Raw genomic sequence first — 27,055 nt, 5'->3', positions numbered from 1 at the left:
GGAGACGGAATTCATTCAAGCCGGTACCATAAGGCCGAGACAGCTTATCCTTTGACAAGATGGATGGGTAGGTAGACAGGCACACAACAGATAGTTAAAAGCAGGGGTAGTCAAACTGCGGCCCTCCCGATGTCCATGGACTACAATTCCCAGGAGCCCCTGCCAGCATTCGCTGGCAGGGGCTTCTGGGAATTGTAGTCCATAGACATCGGGAGGGCCGCAGTTTGACTACCCCTGGTTAAAAGGATGGTTTGGATGTAGTTCTTGTCGAGAACTACATCTGGGCTTAGAGACCAGACTGCCCAGGTTACAGAGGGTGTGAATACATTTTGGGTGTCGAAACCCTCACTCAGCCCAATTATCACAATGGCATTTTGCCAAGCAAGAAAGGCCAGAGTCGACTTGAGCCGTACAACCCATCCAAATGATGCACTTATGGATTAATATTTTTGGAAGGGGCCACTTAGGCCATCTGCTCAATGCAGGGGTAGTCAAATTGCGGTCCTCCAGAGGTCCATGGACTACAATTCACGTGAGCCGCTGCCAGAGTTCGCTGGCAGGGGCTCATGGGAATTGTAGTCCATGGACATCTGCAGGGCCGCAGTTTGACTACCCCAGGCCTAAAGCATCCAAGAGAAGTAGCTGTCCAGCTGCTGCTTGAAGGCTGCCAGTGAGGGGGAGCTCACCACCTCCTTAGGCAGTCGATTTCACTGCTCAGCCACTGTGACTGTGGAAATTTTTTTTCCTGATATCTGGCCAATATCCTTCTTCAGGTAGAAGAAGAAGAAGAAGAAGAGTTGGTTCTTATATGCCGCTTTTCCCTACCCGAAGGAGGCTCAAAGCGGCTTACAGTCGCCTTCCCATTCCTCTCCCCACAACAGACACCCTGTGGGGTGGGTGAGGCTGAGAGAGCCCTGATATCACTGCCCGGTCAGAACAGTTTTATCAGTGCCATGGCGAGCCCAAGGTCACCCAGCTGGTTGCATGTGGGGGAGCGCAGAATCGAACCCAGCATGCCAGATTAGAAGTCCGCACTCCTAACCACTACACCAAACTGGCTCTCTCACCAAACTGGCTCTCTAGTTTAAACCCACCGCTGCAGGTCCTTTAGTTTAAACCCACCGCTGCAGGTCCTATGCTCTGCTGCCAACAGGAACTGCTCCCTACCCTCCTCCAAATGACAACCTTTCAAATACTTAAAGACAGCAATCATCACCCCTATCAACCTCCTCTTCTCCTGGCTGAACATTCCCAAGGCTAGATTCCCGTGAGTGTTGGTCTGAAGCAGCACAACAAAACAAAATCAGAGTCCAGTGCTGATTCCCAAGGCTGACCACTTTCTTATAATCTACATTGAAGAAAGGGAGGCCTATGGCTTTGGGTGAGGTGGCCATGTTTGGCCTGCAGCAGAAGAGCAGAATTCAAGCCCAGTAGCACCTTAACAATTTCCGGGGTACATGCCTTTGGGAGGCAAAGCTACTGAAGGGACCAACTCTTGAAAGTTATAGCCTGGGAGTCTTGTTGGTCTCTAAGTTGTTGTCGGACTTGAATCTTGCTTGCTCTTCTATTGGCAGAAAGAAAAAAAGAAGCAAGTGATGGACAAACTGTGGTTCTTCAGAGTCCATGGGCTACAATTCCCATGGGCCCCCGCTAGCAGGTGCTGGCTGAGCCTCATGGGAATTGTAATCCATGGACAACTGGCAAGCCACAGTTTGGCCACCCCTACAATAGACCAAAAGGTCCTGTGTGTGACCTTTTCTCTCCCAGTTCCACCACCACTCATGAAGTCCAGCTTCTAAAGCAGACATTTTCTCCTGGGGGACTGGAGATGAGCTATAATCCCAGATTTCCAAGAACCAATCAGAGGTTGGGAACCCTAGCTGCATGCATAAGGTCCCAGGTTCATCTCGAGTGACCCTCTAAGCAGACCTTTGTCTCAGACAGCCTCTGATTTCTAATGACCTCCATCCTCTTGTTAGCAGCCTTGCTCAGGCTTTGCCAATGGAGGACTATCATACTTTGGAATGGTTGAGTCAACCCATCTCATATTGGGCCTTTTTCCCCTCCTGCCTACAACTTTCCCTAGCTCTATGGTCTTTTCCTGCAGCTCTTGTCTTCTTATAATGTGACCAAAGTATGATAGCCTCAGCTTAGTCATTTTAGCTTCTAGGGAGAGTTCAGTCTAGCTTTGATCTAGAATCCAAATATTGCCATCACCAGGTTAAGTAGAAAACAGAGTTTGGAAGCACCACGAGTTAACACCATACAAACAATTTCCATGCAACTACCTCCCACTGTGCACCACAGCATGTATGCTCAAGAGAGTCATTCCACGGACAACAGTCATGAAGGATATTAAATTCTGGTAGACGTGGTAAGGCCAGATCCTGAAGATGAAACTCAAATACTTTGGCCACCTCATGAGAAGGAAGGACTCCCTGGAGAAGAGCCTAATGCTGGGAGCAATCGAGGGCAAAAGAAGAAGGGGGTGACAGAGAATGAGGTGGATGGATGGAGTCACTGAAGCAGTAGGTGCAAACTTAAATGGACTCCGGGGAATGGTAGAGGACAGGAAGGTCTGGAGGATGATTGTCCATGGGGTCGTGATGGGTCGGACACGACTTCGCACATAACAACAACAACAAGACGTGGTAAAGCCTTAATATCCTGAAAGTTAGCAGCATACCAATTATGGCTGATATGCAAAGCGTGCTGAGTACATGTGGTCAGAAAACAACAAGCAAAGAAAAGCACATTCTCCAAGGTTGTAAACTATTTACTAGGGAGGCTGAATGGTGAGAGATGCTGACTTGCAGGAATAGAGGAGAAGAGAGTGAAGACTCAGGAAACAGGAAATGACCCTCTAGGGACAGTTCAGTGAGATCAAAAGATGAGTGGTCATTGTTCCTATCTGTCTCACTAACTCTATGGTGAAGACAGTTCCTGTTAGAGTCAAGAGCCAGGAGACATCGCACAACGAGTTGTATCCAACGAGTCACTTGCTTTGGCCATAAACCAGCAATTCAGGACTAAATGTGGGCACTTTTTCTTGAAATGCGTATTACACCAAGTTATTCAGTTATGAATTCTATACCTTATTATGCCCTTAAAAACGATAAGCTTCGGCGTTGCTCAACTTAAAGGCATAAATGCTGGGACAACTTATTATCCTGTAGGAGGCCGGCTTGACTCCATTGCTCTTTAGCCTCTTGCTTTTAAAACACAACTGCGAAATGCAAGCATTCCCCCAAGAACACATTGCGTATGGGCATGGAGTCAAAACCTCCTCGGAACGAAGGCTGTTCCATTGCCCTGATTGTTCCCTGGCCTAGAATAGAGACCATGTGCCTTGACGGAAAGGGCCACACAGTTTAGCATGACGGTGAGGGAGAGGGAGAAGCATCGCTAGCACTCAGGCAATGCTGTCCTTGATTTATCCACCAGGAACCATGGGTTGAGTGACGGTGGAGAGAAAACAAATGGGGGACGCCAAGACAAAAAGCCAGATCACAGAAGAGAGGCAGAAACAACCGAGTCTCTTGCACTTTAAGAATTTACAGGCTCACAGGCCTGGAGTTAGGAGCTGGCATTGTTGGAGACCTGCCAAAAACACTGCACTGATGTGTTCTGTGTATGTGGGGGGAGGCTGCTACATATCAGAGCCACCTGGTAATGACTGCTATTGGAAAAGGTCCAGGGCAATACCTTCCCCTTCCCACTCAGCCTGTATTCATGCTCAATCTAGGGGCAGCTGCCACTGCGTGCCCCATAGCTGGTGCTATCCATAGACCAAGGGCCACGTCGGCACCATGGCACCCTCCAACAGTCTTCCCAGCGTGAAGAAACAGAAAACAGTGAACGTAAACAGAAGAAGTGCCCTGGTGGATGAGACCAGCAGTTCATCTAAATCCAGTTCTGCAGAGCAGCCTGCACACTCCCCTGGAGAATGAACATACAAGGCACAGAGGTTGCCTTCCTGGCACTAGTATTCAGAGGTTTACTGACTCTGGGTGCGGAAGCCACCTTTAGATAAGACTCTTCCTCCATGAATTTTCCTAATCCCCCACTACTGGCTTCCATTATTTAATTTTTTAAGGCAGCACTGCCTTGGTGTAGTGGCTAGGAGCGTGGACTTTTAACCAGGTGAGCCAGGTTTGATTCCCCACTTCTCCCCCAAATGCAACCAGCTGGATGACCTTGGGCTCACCACAGCACTGAGAAAGCTGTTCTGACCGAGCAGGAACATCAGGGCTCTCTCAGCCTCACCCACCTCACAGGGTGTCTGTTGTGGGGAGAGGATGGGAAGGTGAATGTAAGCTGTTTTGAGACTCCTTCGGGTAGAGAAAAGTGAAATATAAGAACCAACTCTTTTCCTTCTTCAGTAATATCAGGGCTCTCTCAGCCTCACCCACCTCACAGGGTGTCTGTTGTGGGGAGAGGAAAGGGAAGGCAAATGTAAGCTGTTTTGAGACTCCTTCGGGTAGAGAAAAGCGACATATAAGAACCAACTCTTTTGAGAGCCAGTTTGGTGTAGTGGTTAGGAGTGCGGACTTGTAATCTGGCATGCCAGGTTCGATTCTGCGCTCCCCCACATGCAACCAGCTGGGTGACCTTGGGCTCGCCACGGCACTGATAAAACTGTTCTGACCGGGCAGTGATATCAGTGCTCTCTCAGCCTCACCCACCCCACAGGGTGTCTGTTGTGGGGGGAGGAATGGGAAGGCGACTGCTTTGAGCCTCCTTCGGGTAGGGAAAAGCAGCATATAAGAACCAACTCTTCTTCTTCTTCTTTTCCTTCTTCAGTAATATCAGGGCTCTCTCAGCCTCACCTCCCTTGCAGGGGCTCTGTGGTAGGGAGAGGAAAGGATAGGTGAATGTGTGCTGCTTTGAGAGTCCTTTGGGTAGAGAAAAGCAGCATATAAGAACCAACTCTTCTTCTTCTGTCCCCAATGGGAGAGCAAGACAAGTTCTGTGTACACTTTCTTTGACCCCGTTTTGATAAATCTCTTTCATCCCCACCACCAGTCCAAAGAAGATGCAGAAATAAAGAGTATGAGGAGGAACAAGGCCCAACTGGGTATTGGAGGTGCGGGAGAGATTAGGAATTCTGTATCATCCCTAATGGAGGGCCGCTCAGTAAGAAAACACCTCAGGTCACTAGCGCGTAGCTATTTGCTTCCAGACATGCACTTGGCGCTAGATGATTTGAAACCGCATGTCTGTCTTCCAGCTTCCAGCTGTCATTTCCACATCCAAAGAAGGGCAGAGAGCGGGGTCATGCTCCCTCATTAAGACTGCAGTGCCGTGCAAGACAGCTCTGGCACCCCTGCACCCAGTAACCCAAACCGTCTATTAAGTTCTATTTACACTTATGCTGCTCCTAAACACCCTTTATTCGCACACCAGGGAGGGAGAGGGGGAAAACGCTCTTTCCTAAACAGGGACCCGCCATTTCCAAGGAAAACAAGCGGAGGTTATTCGTCCTGATGAGCAAAGCTCTGGCATGGATGCTCTTATCTTTCCACCCCCCTTCGCCCTGAATCACTGATGATTTACAAGAGTCTCTTCTCAAGATGACAACTGTGTCTCATTAGCATCACACCAGCTGGCGCCCTGTACAGCTCTCAGTCCCAATTTTGCCAAAGTGCTTCATAAATGCTTAACGTATAGACAGGGAAGTCTGCTCAAAATTACTCTCTTTAATTAGGTGGAAACCAGCATGATACAGCAGTTAGAGCAGGGGTCCACGGCCTTTTTGACCTTGTAGGCACCTTTGGAATTCTGACACAGAACGGCGGGCGCAGTCACAAAATGGCTGCCACGAGAGGTGGGGGCGAAGCGCAAAATGGCTGCCACCAGAGGCAAGGCCACACACTGGGAAAGAGGTGTGAAAGAAAATAAAACACTTTGGTGATGGCTGCCAATGGGAGGGGAGGGAAAACAATTTGTTGACAGCTGCCATATCAAACAATCTTCTTTGGTAAATCAGAACCCTGCTGTATAAGACCGCCACTGGTGCCACCTCAGCAGGTGGGACCAGGGACTCTGGCATCAGACTAGAGGTGAGGTGAGCCCGTCAAAGAAAGAAATTCACTGCTCAGTCATGAAGCCTTATTGGATGATATCGGGCTAGTCATTCATTGCCCCTCCATTCCTAGTGCTATTTTCGCTTAGGAATCTTGTCCCCCTTTATCTCTATCTCAAAAACCACCACCACCACCCTGAGATATTTTGGACAGGCTATTGGAAATGTATTGGATGGGAGGAAACAAAGTATACACTTTATTTGCCTAGAGGAGGGATGGCCAATCTGTGGCTCTTCAGTTGTCCAGAGGCTACAATTACCATAAGCCCCTGCCAGCTGGCAGGAGTTCATGGTAACTGTAGTCCATGGACATCTGGAGAGTCACAGTTGTCCCCACTGCCAATTTCCACTTGGTTGCTAGGCCATGTCCAGCAACTCTAACCAGAGCTCGCCCATCCAACCGTTTCTTTCTTGAAAACTCCCGCCGGGACTGGCGCGTGTGGCATTTTGTTTTGTTACAGATGGAGCAACAGGCAAAGTCTTTTTTTTCTCCAGCTTGGCTGTAAAAGGCCTAAAGGAGATTAAATTAAGCAAAACACTCAGACATATGCTGAATCGGAATGTGATTCAGTTACTCAAGAACGTGAAATACAAGCTTGGGCAGGCTTAGCTGACAGGGCAGTAACTGACTGTGGAGAAAGACAGCAGGGAAGCAGGTGCAATCAAATCCTAAGTCCCGTGCCTCCTTTCTATAATGGGAGCGATTGTACGACGGCCCCATCCACTTCCCTCCCTCAGAGGGAAGATTTTTCCTCCATTTTTCTTTCCCTTTCCCGACTGAACCACCCTAGGCATGTATAGTGTGCTGAAGTGTTTGCAGGGAACTCGGGAACAACATGAAGATTTTACGTAACTTTGAATAGCTTAAGAAAAACAGCGGAATTGAAGTTTGTGCATGCACTTTCTTTACTTAAGACTTATCCCTAGTGAAATTTCAACCCTGGTTTCACCTGACTTTCCCCCTCTGTTAAATAAACTATTTTGTTAATTTTAAATTTCAAAATACCTCAAGGGACATTTGTTTAAGTTGATGTGGGCTTTTGGGCTGAGCCAATGGCTAAAATATCGTCCGTCCCTCCAGGGCAAGAGCGAACAATTCTGCTCCATCCTCTCCATGGCACCCTTTTAAATACTTGAAGATGGCTATCAGATCCCTCTCAGTCGTCTCCTCTCCAGGCTAAGCAGACCAAGCTCTCCCCAACCTTTCCTCCTACATCTTGGTCTCCAAACCCCTCACCATCTTTGTCGCCCTCCTCTGGACAAGCTCCAGCTTGTCTACATCCCTCTTCAACTGGGGTGCCCAAAACTGAACACAGAAAGTACGTCTCCAGACTACAGGGGTCAGGTTCCTCTGGAGAAAATGGATGCTTTGGAGCAAGGGTAGTCAAATTGCAGCCCTCCAGATGTCCATGGACTACAATTCCCAGAAGCCCCTGCCAGCGAATGCCGCAGTTTGACTACCCCTGCTTTGTAGGCTGGACCCGAAGGCATTGTGCCCCATTGAGGTCCCTGCCCTCCCCAGGCTCCATCCTCAAATCTCCAGGAGTTGCCAAAGACAAAAAAACTCCACCAACTTTAGTCCTCTCCAGACTGACAGGCGGAGGCAAATCTCCACACGTGGGCCCAGCAAGGCCCGTCTCCATCTCCGGCTGAACCTGTTGCCAAGCAACTAAGTGGGCCTTATCTGGGAAATGCATCCCTCCCCTCCCTAACTGGCGGGGGGAGCGGGGTTGAGTATTTCAAAGCGCAGGTTCCCCACAGGACCCCCTGCTTCTAATTTTGTGGATCTTAATCACTTTACACACAAGGAGCAGGCCACTTCAAGCAGGCTCCCGGGAGCAGCCATTTGATTATTACAATTGTAAACCTGTGAAAGGGAGCTCCGCTCGAAACTATATGTATATATGAAATAAATATAAAAATAATACACTCTTGCAAGCAAACAAGAGAGGGGAAGAAAGAGGCTCCGGGTCAGGGTCAAATGCAGTGAGATTAAAGAATCTGTTTGAACAAGGGAAGTTTACAGGGGTTGCTTGAAATGCAGAGAGAGAAAGAGAGAGGAGGAGGGGATAAAATCAGAGGGTCTCTCTGAACGACTGGCCAAGGGCCATGTAAACATCGAGCGATCATGCACAAATAGTACCCTCTGCTGTGAAGTTCAAAGTAGAGTCTCCTCTTTATCTGCAGCGAAAGCTAGGCTTTTAAAAGGCTTTTTAAAAAAAAAAAAAAAAAAAGCAAGGCCAACTTTAGAAATAAAAGTCAGTCTGGCCTTTTACAGGAAGACAATGGGGAGCTGCTGGAGGCAACGTGATAAAATTCTAAATCAAAAGGCATTTCCTGCTACTTAGTCCTGTCCCCCCCTCCCCCAAATCCCTAGTAACACGTTAACGGCCTGCTATGATGGTAAGAGACCTGCAAGCTTTTATCATTGCATTAGGCCAGGAGAGAAAATGCTTGGCTCGAGCCAAAGCAATGAGAAGGACATCAGACAGTAAAACAACTACTGACTAAACCAGGTATGATGCGGAAGATAATGAAAACATGAGCCTGGCCCGAGCCGAAGGATCAGGGGTAGGCTATAAAAATTAAGTTATCATTATTAAATAAGGCACTGGATGTACAAGCGAGTAGATGACCAAGGGAGTGGGTTGGGGTTCAGTGGTAGAGCCAGTTTGGTGTAGTGGTTAAGAGTGCAGAGTTCTAATCTGGCATGCCGGGTTCGATTCTGCGCTCCCCCACAGGCAGCCAGCTGGGTGACCTTGGGCTCGCCACGGCACTGATAAAACTGTTCTGACCTGGCAGTGATATCCGGGCTCTCTCAGCCTCACCTACCCCACAGGGTGTCTGTTGTGGGGAGAGGAAAAGGAAGGTGAATGTAAGCCGTATCTGAATGTAAGTGTATCTGAGAGACCGCCTCCCTGCCTATACCCCCAAAAGAGCCTTATGCTCTGCCACCTCCTAACTGGCTGCAGATCCCTGGCCCCAAAGTAGCACATCGGATCTCAACAAGGGCCCGAGACTTCTCGGTCCTGGCCCCCACCTGGTGGAAGGAGCTCCCTAAAGAGATCAGGGACCTGGCCAAACTTCCACAATTCCGCAGGGCCTGCAAAAGGGAGCTCCTCCGCCAGGCGTCTGCTTCAGTCCGACCGACTCAAACATCTGCTGGTCCCCCCACCCCCACCCCAGGATGCCCTTCCATGACTGACCCATCTGACCTGCCCAGGGTTTGTAATTGTTGTTCTGTTAATAATACAGTTCCAGTTGTCATGTTATGTTATGATTATGTTATGCCACCTTATGTTATGATTGTTATTTATTGCAAAGTTATAATATTCCATGTAAGCATTCCACAACGTTAAATGTAAACCACCCAGAGCCGTAGGGAAGGGCGGTATAGAAATCTAAATAAATAAATACATAATTCAGTATAAGGCAGCTTCATGTATTCCAAGGTGAAATCAGGTCACCTTGGGGAGGAAAACCCACAGTCAAGGAATAACTCAAAATACCTGTTTCTAAAGACAGGGACTTTAAAAAGTTGATGATCTCAACTCACACAAAGGTTTTGCCAAGGTTTTGATTGGTTTTGTCAGTGCCGAAGGCCGAAATGGCCAGTGAAACCCACTCAGACTTGCTAAATTGGGTCAAGATTTTGCCCACCGGATTCCAACCCTCAAAACTTCCTCTGTTCTGACTCCGCTTCGGCATTTACCTCCCAGGCTCTTCCTTCCCTGCCTCCATTCAAGATGCTAGTATTTTGACAGGAAAAGCTGGCAAACTCTACCACCCATCCTGCCAACTGGCACTCATGAACCTACTTATAATAAGCTGCATTAAGTACCGCAGGGAAGAAGAACAGGGCGGAGGATAACAACGGGTCTCCTAAAAAGGAATTACAGTCTTCTCTGATGTTGGTCATTTGCCCATGAAGGTCTTGACACTGACATTTCCCCGCAGGGTAGCTCGGATATCCAAGCTCCTTCAGTTATGACAAAGTCAGATAAGGCAGGGAGAGTCCTCTTAGCAATAAGCGGCGTAGCTTGAGCCAGCCTCTGCTGTTAAATTCTGTGGACCTATAATATACACCCCTACAAGAAAGCCCATTAGCTCCACTCTCCTATTCAAAGCAGCACAAGACACAGAATCATAGAATAATATAGTTGGAAGGGACCTCCTGGGTCATCTAGTCCAACCCCCTGCACTAAGCAGGACACTCACAACCGTATCGCTCATCCACTGTAGGCTGGTAATCTGGATGTGTCCAGTAAACAGGAAGGGAATCTGGGAGTGGGACTCAGAAATTAAACCCGCCTAAGCAATGGCAAGTGTGAATATTGCTTCTTTATACACAGAAAAGATTAACCACCAGATCTTAGTTGTCAAGAGGGAAAGAGACAGCTAAGCCTGTCTGCATTTGATTCTGATGACTGATGGCTTAATAGAAAGGAGGAGATAATTTCTCCCACCCTGCCATTTTTGACAGGATCCCCCCCCCATTTGTTATTTTAGACCAGGCTTTCTCAACTAAGGTTTCCTGACAACTCTGGGTTTCCCAAATGAGTGGGAGTTAATTCATTTTTAATATATATATATATATATTTAATATATATATATATATATATATATATATATATATATATATATATATATATATATATATATATATATATATATATATATATATATATATATATATATATATATATATATTTGTTCAACATATTTTGAGAGATATGAAGATGTATGGTCATGTTGACCTGCCCCCCTGTCCCAGAATGGCCAATGATGGGTCTGGAGGGGGTGGGAAGGGGAGAGACCCCAGGTGGGTGTGTATCCAGCTCTGCTTCCCAACCATACTCTGTACCATCGAGCAACTTCTGGGGTTTCTCGAAGCCTGCAGAATGTTTCAGGGGTTTCTCCACAGTAAAAAAGTCGAGAAAGGCTGTTTTAGGTAAAGGTAAAGGTAAAGGTATCCCCTGTGCAAGCACCGAGTCATGTCTGACCCTTGGGGTGACGCCCTCTAGCGTTTTCATGGCAGACTCAATACGGGGTGGTTTGCCAGTGCCTTCCCCAGTCATGACCGTTTACCCCCCAGCAAGCTGGGTACTCATTTTACCGACCTCGGAAGGATGGAAGGCTGAGTCAACCTTGAGCCGGCTGCTGGGATCGAACTCCCAACCTCATGAGCAAAGCTTTCAGGCGGCTGCCTTACCACTCTGCGCCACAAGAGGCTCTTCACAAGAGGCTGTTTTAGACAATGGGGCAATTTGTAGAAACAGAGCCAGGGAGAATTTTATAAATTGATTAAGATGATTTTGAAAACTAAGTCAAATAGAGTACTGCATCAGAGGAGAACTGATAATCGGACTTGTAATTTTTGAAAATGGCCCATCCATCAGGCAGCAATCTGGCCATGGCTTGGTATGCTGGTATCTTTTGTCACCAATGAATTTTCCAAATTCTCTCCAATGCTGTCTTGAGCTCCAAGCCTCACCTTCAGCCAGGGCAAGATTAATTTTGGATGAAGCAGTCCTTGTCTCAGACTGCAGGTAAAGAGCAGGCCTCAGCCTTTGTATGCATGCTGCACTAAAAGCACATTGCCAAAAAGGCTAAAGGGACAAGATTGCTCGGGCTCAACCCACGGTTAGACACTTCTGGGAGAAAATGCACACAGATCGCTAGATAGACAAACCAACACAAGTCAGTGCAATGATAACTGTACCTGCTTACAGTCACCATGTGTTCTACTTAATATTTCTGTTAAGGCCTAGGAAGAGGAGCTTAAGAAGAAGAAGAGAAGAAGAGTTGGTTCTTATATGCCGCTTTTCCCTACCCGAAGGAGGCTCAAAGTGGCTTACAGTCGCCTTCCCATTCCTCTTAACACCCACCCCTGAGTGCCTCTTCCTCCAGCCAGTTTGCCTGTCTGTCCAGCAGCCAGCCTTCCGCCCCCAACCCTTGACCACCTCCTTCCACCTTCCTCCAAGGCTCAGCGCCTGCAGATCCCTGCTGCATGTGGACTGCCCCTGCTGGTGAGTTCCCTGCCTGGGGGCCTCCAACCTGCACCCTTCTCAGGTCCTGGGGGGAGGGAGAAGCCATCCACAGAGTTCTTCCAGCCCACCCCCATAATCTAGCGTCCGTTGCATTCCTCAATGCAACGGGCTTGGCCCCTGGTAAAAGAATAAAAGAATCCATCATGAAAAATTAAAATTTCCTTCCCTTACTCCTCAAAGCAAAGCTAAGAATCAATTCACGCAACCAAAAGAGACATGCTGGGAATGCGGATTGCCTTCTCTTTTCAAGTGTGAGGGCTCTGCCTGGTATTTCTCCGGTGGCACTGGACTGCATTGTTCATGGCTTGGATTTTTTATTGGTTTTGGGGGGGGGTTTTTACAAAGAAAAAGCAATATCGAAATAAAGCAATCTGACACAGGCCATGATTTTCCCGTCAGGGGGATGAGCACTTTGCAAACAACTGAAACCTCACAAAGGAGCCCGAGATGGCATTATACTGAGAGAAGCCTCGGGGATAGAGGGACCGACCCTGCTGTTTGTTTGACGCTTTCAGCCTTATAGCCACCTGAGAGCTCTGAACAGGTCTGAGCTGGGTTTCTAATGAACTGCCCGTGTCTATGTGGTCAAAGGGAGATGCTCGTTGTCATGCTCTTCTCTTCCAGGATCTCCTGGTGCATTTTGAAGTCGGCTCTGCGCCGACTTCAAGGCTCAATTTGGAGAAAGCTAAAGGGCAGACTTCAGGATTTTGTGCTGTTTTTTTTTTGTACCCCGCTTTTTACTGATTTCAAAGGAGTCTCAAAGCAGCTTACAATCGCCTTCCCTTCCTCTTCCCCCAATAAACGCCCTGCGAGGGAGGTGGGGCTGAGAGAGCTCTGAGAGAACTGACTTCCTTGGTGGTCTCCCAGCCAAATACTAACCAGGGCTGGGTCGGCTTTGGTTCCTAGATCTGCTAAGATCAGACTAGCCTGGACTATCCAGGTGAGGTCAGAGAAAAGGCCACGACAACTGAACAGGTGCAAACCCCACACCTGGCTTTGTGCGTGTCTACTTAACGTGCATGCTGCCGGAGACTTCTTCTGCAGAAAATTCAAATCCTGTATGTGATCATTGTGTGGCAGACTTCCATGTCAGATTTCTCACATGGAATTTCCTACATTGCTGGAAAATCCTAAGCAGATATCCTTAGGATCTGCTTACTTTCAAGAAAGTGTGCTTCAGATGGCATTGTTAACTTCTTGCAAATTTCGGGAAACATCCCACTAGCAAAACAAGACACTGCAGTTCAGCCCAGACAATCCCAATCTCATGAGATCCCAAAAGCTATGCAATATCAACCCTGGATAAGCAACCAACAAGGCATTCTAGGGTTGCTATACAGAGGTACGGCTGTGGAATCCGGTTCACAGCTCACAGCCACATTCACAATTACGATCAACCAAAACAGCCACGCTTACTTCCATCCATCCCTGCTATGAGGCCTCCTTCTCAGAAAGGCTCAAAGCTTACATCTTCCTCTGGCTGGACCATAAATCCAGCTGGGCAAGAGCTTTGCCTTCTTTCCTGAAACATGGGGCAAGGGGAAAGAGCCACAGGTGGGCATATTGAAGAGTACATCCTCCAGCGTTTCACAGACAAAACCAGGGACTCGGCAGTAACCCCAGAAATCTCAGGACCACTGCGCAGTGCCTGATAAAATCGTGCACACTGTTACCCCGTGCTAAAGCTTCCAGGCCACTTTCTGTATCCGTTCACCGTGCAATTGCCTGCCATCTATAGATTTAAAAGCCTTGGCGGTTTGGTTAAAGATATGACAGTAAAAAATAATTGCCCGACAATAGGTTATCAACAGTTCGAAATATATCTCAGCGGCCGTGGCATGCGAAGCGGCAGGGCCCTGCATGGCGCCTTCCAGTTCATGTATATGCAATGACTCCAGAGATGCTGTACCTGCCCGCTCCTGAGATTTCCCTTTGAGAGGGCTCTGGGGAGAAAGCTGAACCTGGGAGAACGAGTGTTCTGCTCTTACGAACCATGCAATCTCATTTAGAGTTACTGCCGCCCAAACCCAGGGAAATCGGTGGGTTTAGAACGTAGCACCAAAAATCGGAACGACGCATTTTGCACCATCTTGAGCTAACCATATCAAAAAGCTGCCTTGTATCCGACAGCTACAGTGTCATCTCTGCTTCTTCATGTACCACATACAGCAGGGGTGGGCAAACTGTGGCCCTCCAGAGGTCAATGGACTACAGTTCCCATGAGCCCATGGGAACTCATGGGAATTGTAGTCCATAGACCTCTGGAGGGCCACAGTTTGCCCACCCCGATATATACAGGGACGGTTCACTCTCTCCCATGATGGCTAGAAGGTGCCATCAAGTTGCAGCTGACTTACGGTGACCCATTGGGTTTTCACGGGAAGAGGTCCGGAGGTGGTCTGCCTCAGCCTAGCAAATTTCTTGGAGTTTCTTGGTGGTCTCCCATCCAAATCCTAACCCGTGCTGACCCTGCTTAGCTCGTGAGACCTACAAGATTGGGCCAACCAGGTCAGGGCTTCACCGACGACATACCCTAAAATCTTAATACTCAAATTATTTTAAACGTATTTTTATTTCATTGTATCTTGTGCTTTTGCACTTAAAAATGCCCGCATGATAACCCACGTTTGTATGTCTATCCTGTAATTTTTATACACTTTCTTTTGCTCGTCTGGTAGCCTCTGGCTTTTCACACCAACGCACAATCCTTAGGAGAGGGAGTTAGCTTAAGAAAGGACCACATACGTTATTCACATAAAGCTAGGGAGGGGCAGAGGCTCAGTGGCAAGGCCATCTGCTTGGCGTGCACGAGGTCCCAGGTTCAATCCCCGGCACCTCCAGTTAAATGATCGGGCAGGAGGTGATGTGAAAACTTTTTCCTGAGACCCTGCTAGTCAGAGCAGACAATACTGATTTTGATAGACCATTCAGTATAAGGCGGCTTTATGTGTTCAGGTGCTTTGTGGAAACATGAGTTTTAAAAGAACAGAGAGTGATCAACATGCAGGATTTGCTGCTAGAGGATGTAGCAATAGCCACGGGAATAAACAGCTTTAAAAGGGAATTAGATAGATGCATGGGAGAGAAGTCTATCAATGGCAACAAGCCATGGTGACTGAGGGGAACCTCCACTTTCAGAGGCAGTCAACCTTGAATCACAGATCCAGGAGGCAACTTCAGAGGAAGGCCTTGGCCTCTGTGCCCTGTTGTTGGGCCTCTGGAAGAACTGGTTGGCCACCGTGTGTGGTGAGATGCTGGACTAGACGGATTATGGGTCAGATCCTGCAGGACTCTTCTGATGTTCTTAGGAAGACTTCGGCCTCTATGCCCAACTTTGGCCCTCCAGAAGAACTGGCTGGCCACTGTGTCAGACAGGATGCTGGACTAGATGGACCAATGGCCCGATCCAAAAGGGCTCTTCTTCTGGTAACCAATTTTAGTGACAGCCACCAACAAGAGACAAAACCGAGTGATTTGTCAGGAACAGCCTGCATTTCCTGGTTCCTACCCTTGATAAAACAGGGATGCTTGGACCATATGCTGCGGTTTTAATTGAAAAATTAAAGCATTGCTCTCGCTGATTTGTCTCCTGACCCGGCCCCTGGGAGAAGAGCTTTCGGCGAGGCCTGTGCAGGCTGAGAAAAGGAGGCAGAGGCAGAGGCAGCCAGCTTTCTCAATGTGAATTCAACGTTTCCCAGGCCGTCACTGGGCTCGCTCATTCGCTCTGTCCCCGTCAGTCACTGATGAGCCTGTCTGTCACAGCCCCAGCGAACCCAGAGCTGGTGGTGACAAATCGCAGGGAACACATATGGTGACAATCCCCCTCCTTGCCGACAGACGGCTGGCTTGTGAAATTCCACAGCCTGTGACAGAATGGGGAGGGGAAGAGGGATCTTCCAAAAAGTATTTTCAACCGCAGCGAGCTCTTGGGGGCATGCAATAAAAATAGCCACCCAAAGGCCCTGTGGGCCGTGACCTAGACAGCTCCGGCCGGCCCAATCCCGTCAGATCGTGGAAGCCGAACAGGGTCGGCCCTTTTGAATATTTGGAGGAGAGACCACCAAGGAATTCGAGGGCTCAGGCAGCCACGGGGAAATCACTTCTGAACATCTCTCGCCTCAAAACCCCTGTGCTGGTCGCCATAAATTCCCTGTGACTTGCCGGTTCTTTACACACAGGCGCAAATGTGCCTTGCTCCAACCTTAGTGACTGGCCTGTGTAAAGTGGAAGTCACATCCCACCCTCTGCCGATCAAGTGGGAAAGCAGGCAGGGCTTCATTCAGGAAAGCCGTGGACAGGCCCAACCTGCTGGATGTACCCATTGATCAAGAGCAGCGGATGTGTCCTTTGGCGACGGAGGTTCCCTTCCCCGGGAAGGTCTGATGGGATAATTCAGGAAGTACATGCGATGTTTCAGGCTGCAACAGGTCCAGCTGGTGGGACATGTGAATTTCCCTGCTACTAGGATAATGTTTTAATCACACTTTGCCTGGCGATCCTCAAACCACTGCAGCACCGTGACCGCTGGGCCATCTCGCTCGACACCAGCTACGACGGCTCGTGCAATGCTTGGGAAGAGGCTCTCTCCAGGCAGGCATAGCCCCTGCCTGAATCTAGGGCCTTCTGTCTGAAACGCAGTGCTCTACTACGGAGCTAGAGGCTCACGGCGGTGCATTTAGGAGGGCAGGACCGATGGACGGGAACACGGCCCATTTACAGACAGCTGCCAGGGCAAAACACGGTGACGCACCCTTTTGAAAATACTGATGGGGCTGCAAAGAGGAAACCCAATTCGACTCTATTGGACATATGCACGGCCAAGTAATAAGTGTGTTTGTGAGTGTGTGAGTGAGTGTGTGTGTGTGTAATACAGCGCTGTCAAGTCACAGCCCCAGCTTTCAACACGAGTGAGAAGTAGTCCTCCTTGGTCCCTCTCCCCCCCCCCCAGTCCAAAGTACCGACCCTGCTTAGGGTTAGCTCACTAGTTGACCTGAAAATTGTGGCTCTCCATGGACTACAATTCCCATGAGCCCCTGCTGGCAGGGGCTCATGGGAATTGAAGTCCATGGGCATCCGGAGAGCCACACTTTGGCCGCCCAGCCAGTCATGTTAAGCTTGCCGCATTTTAATCAGGTTGCCCAGTTCATGCAATGAGGCCCGTTACCCGCGCAGACGAAATCATCCTTCTTCCAGAGAGAGCCCAGGGAGAGGCAGGCTGTGGTTCTCCTCGCAACCCGTTTCATTCTCACAGCAATGCTACGGGAGAGGGAGAGGCTGAGAGCGTGAGGATTTGAACCCGGGACCCTCCCAGTTGCCGCCTGCCTCTCCATCCAATCCACTACTACACTGCTTTAAAAAAAGAAAAGAAAAAGAAACCTATTAGTCATGCCTGGCCTACGTTGATTGAACCACACAGCCTTTTCTAATAAAGCCCCTGGAAAGCTAAACCAAACCGGCAGAATTGTTCCCGTGCCTTTGAAGCGGTCGGCATCTGGCGCTCACGCTCTGCCCAGCAGGACAACCTAATCTTAACATGATGGAATTGGATTCCTTTAACATTAAAGATAATCTAAGAGCAGAAGGGAACAATGCGCCCCAAATGGGATCTGCGGGAGAGTTGAAGGAATGTGCCAGGCAGGCCCCGCTACTTGTAGAGTCTTAATCAGCCTTTGTCCGTATTGATCCCGCTCTGCTAGAAAGCCTTGCAGCTCACCCCTACCCGCCAAGCGTGGCTCGGCAAGACCAGCTCCCCTTGCTAAATTAAGTGGCAGAACGAGCCAGGGCGCTTTGAAAAGAGCAGCACCTTGCCAATGCGGGCCTGGGTTTACTTCGCGCTCCGATTCAGGAGCCGCCTGTGGGGCTCCCCCACCCCACCCCTGGGCACACAAGCTCTGGGGAAGGCTGCTCCTGCTCACAGGCTCTAACACTGCATCAAGAAGTCTGGTTTAATCATGGTGACGATCAGCCTGGAAGTCCATGGCCTTGAGCTCTCTTGCCTTCCCTTGTGTGCAAAACCAGAACGAGGACAAAGGTTAGGCAGGCAGGCAGGCAGGCAGGCAGGCAAGGAAGGAAGGAAGGAAGGAAGGAAGGAAGGAAGGAAGGAAGGAAGGAAGGAAGGAAGGAAGGAAGGAAGGAAGGAAGGAAGGAAGGAAGGAAGGAAGGAAGGAAGGAAGGAAGGAAGGAAGGAAGGAAGGAAGGAAGGAAGGAAGGAAGGAAGGAAGCCACTTGATGGTGAAGGCTTAATCATAAAAAGAGCCCTGCTGGATCAGACCAGTGGTCCATCTAGTCCAGCATCCTGTCTCACAGAGTGGCCATCCAATTCATCTGGATGGCCATTAACAGGGCATAAAGTCCGAAGCCTTCATAAGAACATAAGAAGAGCCCTGCTGGGTCAGACCAGGGGTCCATCTAGTCCAGCATCCTGTCTCACACAATGGCCATCCAGTTCCTCTGGAGAACAGGGAATAGAAGCTCAGGTCTTCAAAAGAACAGGGGGAAAGCCCTGCTGGATCACACTAGTGGTCCATCTAGTCCAGCATCCTGTCTCACAGAGTGGCCATCCAATTCATCTGGATGGCCATTAACAGGTCATAAAGTCCGAAGCCTTCATAAGAACATAAGAAGAGCCCTGCTGGATCAGGCCTGGGGTCCATCTAGTCCAGCATCCTGTCTCACACAATGGCCAACCAGTTCCTCTGGAGGGCCAACAACAGGGCATAGAGGCTGAAACCTTCCTAAGAACATAAGAAGAGCCCTGCTGGATCAGACCAGGGGTCCATCTAGTCCAGCATCCCGTCTCACACCGTGGCTAACCAGTTCTCCTGGAGGGCCAACAACAGGGCATGGAGGCCAAGGGCTTCTTCTGATCTTGCCTCCTGGCACTGGGATTCAGAGGTTGATTGCCTCTCTCCAGGCAGGTTCCCTTAACTCACCATGGCTAGTGGCCTCTGATAGACCCATCCTCCATGAATCTGCCTAACCCCCTTTTAAAGCCAGTGGCCATTACTACATCTTCTGGCAGTGAATTCCATACTCTAATCATACGCTGTGCACATGAGTATTTCCGTTTGCCTGACTCAGGGTGGGAGCAAACTGTGGTTTGTTACGTGCCTACCAACCGAGATTCTCGGACAGCAGCAAACTTTGCAACAGGATGAGAAAATGGCCAGAAAGGGAAGGTGACTTTTGACACATTCAAACAAGAAATGAAGGAACTCATTACAGCTCCAATGCGGCAAGCCTCGGGCCTCAACCGCACATGCCTCTGTCCAGCTGCTGTGAGGTGTGAAGGTGTCTCCAGTCCTCCTACCTCCTGATTATTTTGGCAAATACTTTCTCCGAAACACACACGGAGCAGGTTTCAAAGCAAAGATTAAAGTTGGGGAGGATAAAGGAATCAGGTTTAGGAAAATACATCCAATTTGCCAGGAGCAACATCTGGACAGGAGGCAGGGAGAAACACACAAAGCCTTTTTCTGTTCCCTACGCTATTACAATTATTATTTTATAGAAGGAGGAGGAAAAGACTCTACTTTTGACTACCCTATGGAGTCCCAAAGGACAGCCTTTGAGGTAGGTGGGGCTGAGAGAGCTGTGAGAGAACTGCTCTGCAAGTGAACTGTGAATGTCCCAAGGTCACCCAGCTTGCACCCAGGTTCTCCAGATTGGAGGCCGCCCCTCTTAACCACATTTTACTCTCAAAAGCTTATCCCGGGGTAACCAACCTGCGGCTCTCCAGATGTCCACTGACTACAATTCCCACGAGCCCCTGCCAGTTGGCCATGCTGGCAGGGGCTCATGGGAACTGTTGTCCATCTGGAGAGCCACAGTTTGCCCAGCCCAACTTATACCCTGAGACTCACATTGGTCTCCCAAGTGCTACCAGGCTCGAATATAACTGCTTTCCCAGAACTGATGCTGATCCCCTCTGACCCACCCTCTCCCCTCTCTCAACTTTTCATTTTAAAAAGAGAACTCTGATTACTGATTTCAATAAACCAGACGCTCTCAGTGAGCGACCAGCCTTCTGCTCAAAGCACACGCGAAGCTGCCTTATATCAAATCAGACCCTTGGCCTGCCCAGGTCAACATTGTCTCTGCAGAGCTCTTTTGCATCGCTGACTACCCGGTCCCGGAAATGCCAGGGATTGAACCGGGGACCTTCTGCATGCCAAGCAAACACTCTTCCCTCCGAGCCATCTGGTTCTGAGTGCCTTCGCTTCACCAACTTTGCTAGCTCTGCATATGACTCGAACTAGCCAGAGGCCATACACACCGGAAAAGTATCACCTCTCAAAATGGGAACCGTGCTTTTAGCGAGAACCTTTGAGAAACAAATTGCATCTACTCCTTGTGCACAAACTCTCTTTGGAACCTGGCAAATCAAAGACTTCTGGTTTCCCCAGCCCTCACCATCTGCCTCTGCTCAGACACACACACAAATCTCAAAAAGCCTCTGCCATCATCCCAGGCAACACCTCATAAATATGAGCCGGCAGGAGCCCGCTGCAGAAGAGACCTGCAGAAGAGAAGCATGCCTGTGTACATGTGCGCTCGTGCGCATGTGTAGCTGCTCCAGCCGTCACCCTTTAATCCTTAATCCCTTTCCACTATCTCTCGTCCCTTAACCTGCAGAGGACTCTGACAGGTTGCATTTAATTCTTCTTACACATGCCCTGGAGCACAAAAGGCCTGTCAGGATAAGAAACGAAGCCAACACACAGAGCCATCGGTAAAGGAAGCTGGCCGTGTTCGTACCAGGCCCCCGACCAGCACATCTGGCCTCTAAGTGAAAGGAAGGAAATGCCATGCAAATGATCTGATCTGTGTTGCCCTTCTTGGCCAGCGGGCAGCCATTTTGAACAGGGGCAGCAGAACTTCCTAGCGGGAAGAAGGGAAACGTGGACAGAGCATGCCGCTCCAGAGGCATCAGAAGGCAATGTACTTGAGGCAGATAGCATCACCATACTTCAGACGTGAGAGGGGGAGCAACAGGCCTTCGTAACTGGCTTTTCAGTTTCCCGGGAGCATTTAGTCGGAGCGCACAAATACATTGGTGGAATGAGCTCCTGGAAGAGCTACGGGCCCTGCGGGAGCTTTCAGCATTCCGCAGGGCCTGTAAAACGGGGAGGGGCCTCGGCTGGGTGTGTCCACAGCTCTGCTTCCCAACCATACTCTGCACCAGGGGTAGTCAAACTGCGGCCCTCCAGATGTCCGTGGACTACAATTCCCAGGAGCCCCTGCCAGCGAACGCTGGCAGGGGCTCCTGGGAATTGCAGTCCACGGACATCTGGAGGGCCGCAGTTTGACTACCCCTGCTCTGCACAATTGCACCAATTCTGGGGTTTCTTGAAGCCTGAATAATGTTTCAAGGGTTTCTCAATGGTAAAAAAAAGTTGAGAAAGCCTGGTCTAGAATCTTAGGCAAAGGTCTCTTGCATCACCTGCTACCTGATCCTTTCAACTGGGCGTGTCGGGGGGGGGGATTGAACCTGGGACCTGCAAGCAGAAGGCTGAACTAGAAGAATTTGGGGCTTGATCCAGCAGGGGATATCACACTGTTGACCTGGTGGCTCGCAGCATTTCTGAAAGCCACCCTTACTGCCTGTGCAAAATAAACAAAGCACGGGATTTAAGGGGAGCAAGAAGTGTTTTTCAGCCTGTTTTGCTGAAGCCAATTATTTATCACAGTTCTACAAGAAATTTATTTATCATACTTTATCAGATGCCTTGACCCTGGAAATTTATCAAATGCCTTGACCCTGGAAGCTGCCATGGGTGCAGGATTTTTGATTGCCATTACCTGCTGCTGGAGGAGTTTCTCACTAATGGTCTCATGCGCCCATAATTGAAAACCGTAGCAAAGCCCTCCCCCGGACACAGTGATGAGAAAGCTTCGCACCCCCCGTACAAATTGCTAACAAGGGACACCAGGGCTCTTGTAGCTGGAACAGCATAGCCAAGGGGCAGTTTACCATTTCCCTTTACTACTTGGTGCTGCTTCTCCCCCCCCCCCCACCCACCCTTGCTCAAATTACCTCTGGCTAAGATTACTTAGCAGTCATTCATGTCGGTTCTGAACAGGCCAAACTATCAATTTATTAAGCAGTCTGCGGTAGTCACTGTCTGCTCCCACATTGCACCAAGGGAGGCAGCTGCAGAGTTGGAAGGACCCAGTGGTAAATGTGCATCGTTTTTCCTGCAGTTTTTACTCCTTGGGCAGCCTTCCTCAACTTTTATACCCTTGAGAAACCTCTGAAACATTCTTCAGAGAAGCCCCAGAAATTGTGCAATCATGCAGAATATTGCTGGGATCACTTGTTGTTGTTGTTGTATCTGAGGAAGTGTACATTCACACAAAAGCTCAGACCTTGAATCAAACTTTGCTGGTCTTAAAGGTGCCACGGGACTCTAAATTTGTAATGTTGAGAAGCATAGCTGTGAACGTGCCTACCCAGGGCTGCTCCCTTTCCCACCCCCTCCCAGCCCATCAATGGCCATTTTGGGAGAGGGGGCAGGTTGACATGACTGTTGATTATCATATCATCTGATAAACGTTTGACAGATTTTTTTAAGTAGGCTGGACAGATACTTATCCTGGATGCTTTAGGCTGATCCTGCATGGACCAGGGGGTTGGACTAGATGGCCTGTCTGGCCCCTTCCAACTCTAGGATTCTAGGATTCTACAGATGCTTTAGGCGGATCCTGCGTTGAGCAGGGGGTTGGACTAGATGGCCTGCCTGGCCCCTTCCAACTCTATGAATCTAGGACTCTGTGCTGGGGGGTTGGCCTGGCTGGCCTTCTGTGGTCTCTTCCAGCACCGTATGATTCTGATTCTGCCTATCATCCAACCTCACTCAGAACAATATGCTTGTGTGTGCCCTGACACACACACACAAGCTTCCCAGAGCAGGCGTACAACATCGGGATGTTTCCAAGCAAAGGTTGACTAAAACAGAAGGCTGGAAATTAAGTCTTAATAGACTGGCACGTCCTGATGCTGACATCTTCCAGCACTTCTCAAATGACAGCAGCTCTGACGACGAAAAACGCTATCATTCTACTCGGGCAAGCCCAGCTGCATACCAAGAATGGAGCCGCCACCTCTTATACTGGTAAGGACCTGAAATGCAAAAGAGGATGCCGGGTTTGCAGAGTAATGGGGAGTTCCCATTCTCAAGATTTTCCTTTCACTGGAAAAAAAAAATACAGAACTATGCCTGAGGCTCCTTACGTTTTCATTTTGCACTGTCACTGCCTAAGGAAGCTTTCCCTGGTTTGATGGACACAGCTGGATAGCTAAAAATTTAGTTCCAGAGGAATAGCCACTGATAATGGTCTCTCTTCAAATACAAGCACAGGCATACCTGGCTCACACACAGTTAGCGGGTGGGGCACCCAGGCCTGTTGTGAGGCAGGTGGGCTGAGAGAGCTCTGAGGGAACTGGGACTCACCCAAGGACACCCAGTAGGCCTGGGTGAAAGAGTGGAGGACTCAAACCCGGTTATCCAGATTAGAGTCTGCTGCTCCTAATCACTACGCCACACTGGATCTCAACGCCCCCCCCCCCTCCCCACAGTTGTCCAATACCCTCACCAGGAACTTTTAATGTGCCTAGGCAGCAGGAAAAGAGGAAGACTCGATGTTAGATGGCTACACTCAATAAAGGGAGCCACAGCCTTCAGCCTGCAAGACCAGAACATGGCTGTTAACGGCAGTACGTTTTGGAGATCATTAATTCCTAGGGTTGCCATTAATCAGAAATTACTTGATAGCACATAACGCACACACTGCTCTGACACTTTCACACCTGCTAAATGATGCAGTTTTGATCCACTGTAGCCACTCTTTGAAGGAAGGAAGGAAGGAAGGAAGGAAGAAAGGAAGGAAGGAAGGAAGGACAGCTGCAGGAGCGCCCTATCCTGGATGCAAACACCAAATTGGGTTTTTCTGAGTTTCATCTTGCCGTCTTGCGCAGTGTCCCCAGCAATTAGCCTGAGCTCATGACCTGCTAATAGCAATGTGCTTTTTCTTTGCTTTCCGCCTCTTCCGTCCTGTTTACTAAGAGGCAGCGAGCATTAAAAAGCATGTTGCTATTAGTAAGTCATGAGCTCAGGCTGATTGGGGGGGGGCTACATTTCAGTGGTCCGATTGTGCCTCCCTGCAGCGGGAAGATGATCAGAGTTCTCAATACAAAGCAGCCTGAGCAACAACACCCCCCCCACGCCACAAGCGCATTCCCCCACCCGCCCTCAAAGATAATAAAATCTTTATATTGCTTTCAGAGCTAATGCAAACGTTCAACAGCAGAGTAATCCACAGATTTAAGTGTCCCTAAATACACAGCGGAAAAAAAAAGATGAATTGCCCATTAACAAAAACATACACAAGTCTCTAAATACACATGCACTCTGTAATGCACATTCTAAATAGTTGTGGTGTGTGACTATAAAGGAAAACGTGCAAGGAAGGGGGGGAATCTTCAGAAGACATATTGACAAAGGAGCCATTACCCACTGAATAAATAATACATCATTTAGAACAAAATCTCTGGACACCCATGAACGACTCTTTTGTCATCGTTAAAAGAATAGAGGAAATTAACACACACTTAAAAAAAAACACAGAAGTGTTAGAACTCCATTTTAAATCTGGAGAAGCCAAGGGGGTAGAAGAAGAGAGATGCAGAAGGTGACCAGAATCCTAATTCTTGTCCAGACATTGCCCCAGAGGCTGCTTGGTTTGGGGGAGGAGGAGGAGGAACAACATTTCCAATATCGCTTCCCCAAAAATGTTTTTAACTTGCTGGTGATGATGCCTCATTATTATGGGCTATCCTGCCTGCAGTCTATCAATCAATGCCTCTAAAACAGCCTCTCTCAACTTTTTTTACAGTTGAGAACCCCCTGAAATATTCGTCAGGCTTCGAGGAACCCCCCAGAAGTGATGCATTCATGCAGAATATGGTTGGGAAGCAGAGTTATAGACACGCCCACCTGGGGCCCCTCCCCTTCCAACCCCTCCAGGCCCATTACTAGACTCCTCCAAGGTCAAAAGCTTGGAAAAAGCTGGTGTAGGAGCAGCCCATTAGGTGTATATTGTGCAATGCATTTAGTAGTTGCACTTGTCTCAACCTGAAAGACCCGGAGATTTGACAGTACAGCCTGAGAAAGAGGGGTTTCATGGAGATTAGGGACCTTAGTCAGGTATAATGGCACGCAGCCCACCAGGAGAAGAGGAATCACTGTTTTAAATAAACAAGCAAGCAATTGGTGTGGTATGCAGGTCAATCGGAGTCAGTTCCAGGAGAGGACCTGGAGGCTGGCAATCCTACAGACCTAGCAGGGAGCCCACCCAAAGAGAACAGCCACCACGGAAAAAGAACAGGAAGTCTACCGCAGTCAGTGTACCGTATCGTCACAATGTGGGGCTACGCTGGTGCCGTTTGCTGCCAGATATTCTAAATTTCCCTTTGCCGGGCAGCGCGGCTATTACTCCTCCGCCTTCCGATAAGGGAGAAGCAATTATTATGGTCTAACTAGCATGACGTGTGTTCAAAGGGAGCCACCGCAAAGGGAAGGATGGGCCCACCCTCTCCACACTCGACGGAAATTTTATTTCAAAGGTAATTGCCTCCGACTGGGAAGGCACGGCGTGGGCTGAAAGGCCACCTTTTCAGCGGCGCCCCAATTCACAGCGATGTCGCACAGGACCAATGGATCTGATGAAGCACATTTCCTTCACCAAGCCTGTAAGAGACTCACTTCAACAGCAACAAGGATGTTTGCTCTTTCGGTTCAAGATATGCTAGGAGAAAGAAAGAAAAACAAAACCCACAACAGCCCTACTCATCTCATCAAGAGCTGAAAATACACCTTGGCAGATATGGTTTTTTGCAATGGCAGACAGCTGAGCACATGGTGCTTCAGTACTGGCGTACATGCATTCACAGGCATCTGTACAGAGCAGGCCTTCTCAACATAGGTTCCGTCCAACTCTGGGGTTTTCCCAATTAGGTGAAACTTAATTAATTTTCAATATTTTAATTTAAAAAATTTTTTATAGTTGCATTTACTTGACCGCCACTCTTGGACCCTGCCAGCTTGTGGAGGTTTACAAAAATTTACAAAACCACATAAAATACAATTGCAAAGATATACAACCCTATAACTGCAGCAAAACCCCATCTAAAACCATCCTTCCCGCCCTACCTATACCCGACCACAGTGCACACAGCCCCATACCACTGTCTTGGGGAGGGGGGACATGGACGGGGGGAGTCCTGCCCAGTTAACCAGCCCCTTGGGCTTATAATTTTTTAAAATATTACTGGATGATATGACCAAATATGATTATGTCAACATGTATCCCCCCCCCCACTCCCAAAATGGCCACTGATGGGCCTGGAAGAGGTTGAAAGAGGAGAGGTCCCGGTCATAAAGTCCTTGCTGGCCGAGGCTCGTTGTACGTAGAAATAACTGGAGTCCACAGTGGTAAGTACCTCAACTTAACCGCATTGGAGGGGATCACGGGGCAACTGAGTGGCACACACCTGCCCCAGTTGTGTTCCCTGCCCAGAGTAGTCTGCTGGGCTGTTACTGGCGCTGGAAGGGGAGGGGAGTGTGATGTCACATCCGGTGGGAGTATCTGGGTGATGTCATTTCTGGTGACCTGTGACTTCCGGGGAGGCGGTATTTGTCAGGATAGTGTGGCCTGCTGACCTAATTTCTGGAGTTTCTCAGGGCTTGAAGAATGTTTCAAGAATTGCAGAACTGTAAAAAGGCTGAAAAAGGCTGCGTTAGATGCTGCTAATTTGTTAATAGGTTTTACATTTTCTGAACTCTTATCTGTTTACTGTTTCATTTGCTGTTTTAATTGCTTGTCACTGGTAAACTGTGCATGTACACCGCCCACCCATTCA

General features: G+C 48.9%; 1 protein-coding gene across 25 annotated transcripts in view; it reads right to left on the bottom strand.

Annotated features, from left to right (window-relative positions):
- FBRSL1 (fibrosin like 1) overlaps window positions 1-27,055 on the bottom strand; it is a 668,249-nt gene that overhangs the window by 509,449 nt on the left and 131,745 nt on the right. The gene's annotated exons all lie outside the window — the stretch shown is intronic.

Source organism: Paroedura picta, chromosome 13, assembly GCF_049243985.1.
Source record: "Paroedura picta isolate Pp20150507F chromosome 13, Ppicta_v3.0, whole genome shotgun sequence".
Classification (NCBI taxonomy): domain Eukaryota; kingdom Metazoa; phylum Chordata; class Lepidosauria; order Squamata; family Gekkonidae; genus Paroedura; species Paroedura picta.
This window is presented reverse-complemented; position numbering and strand designations above follow the sequence as displayed.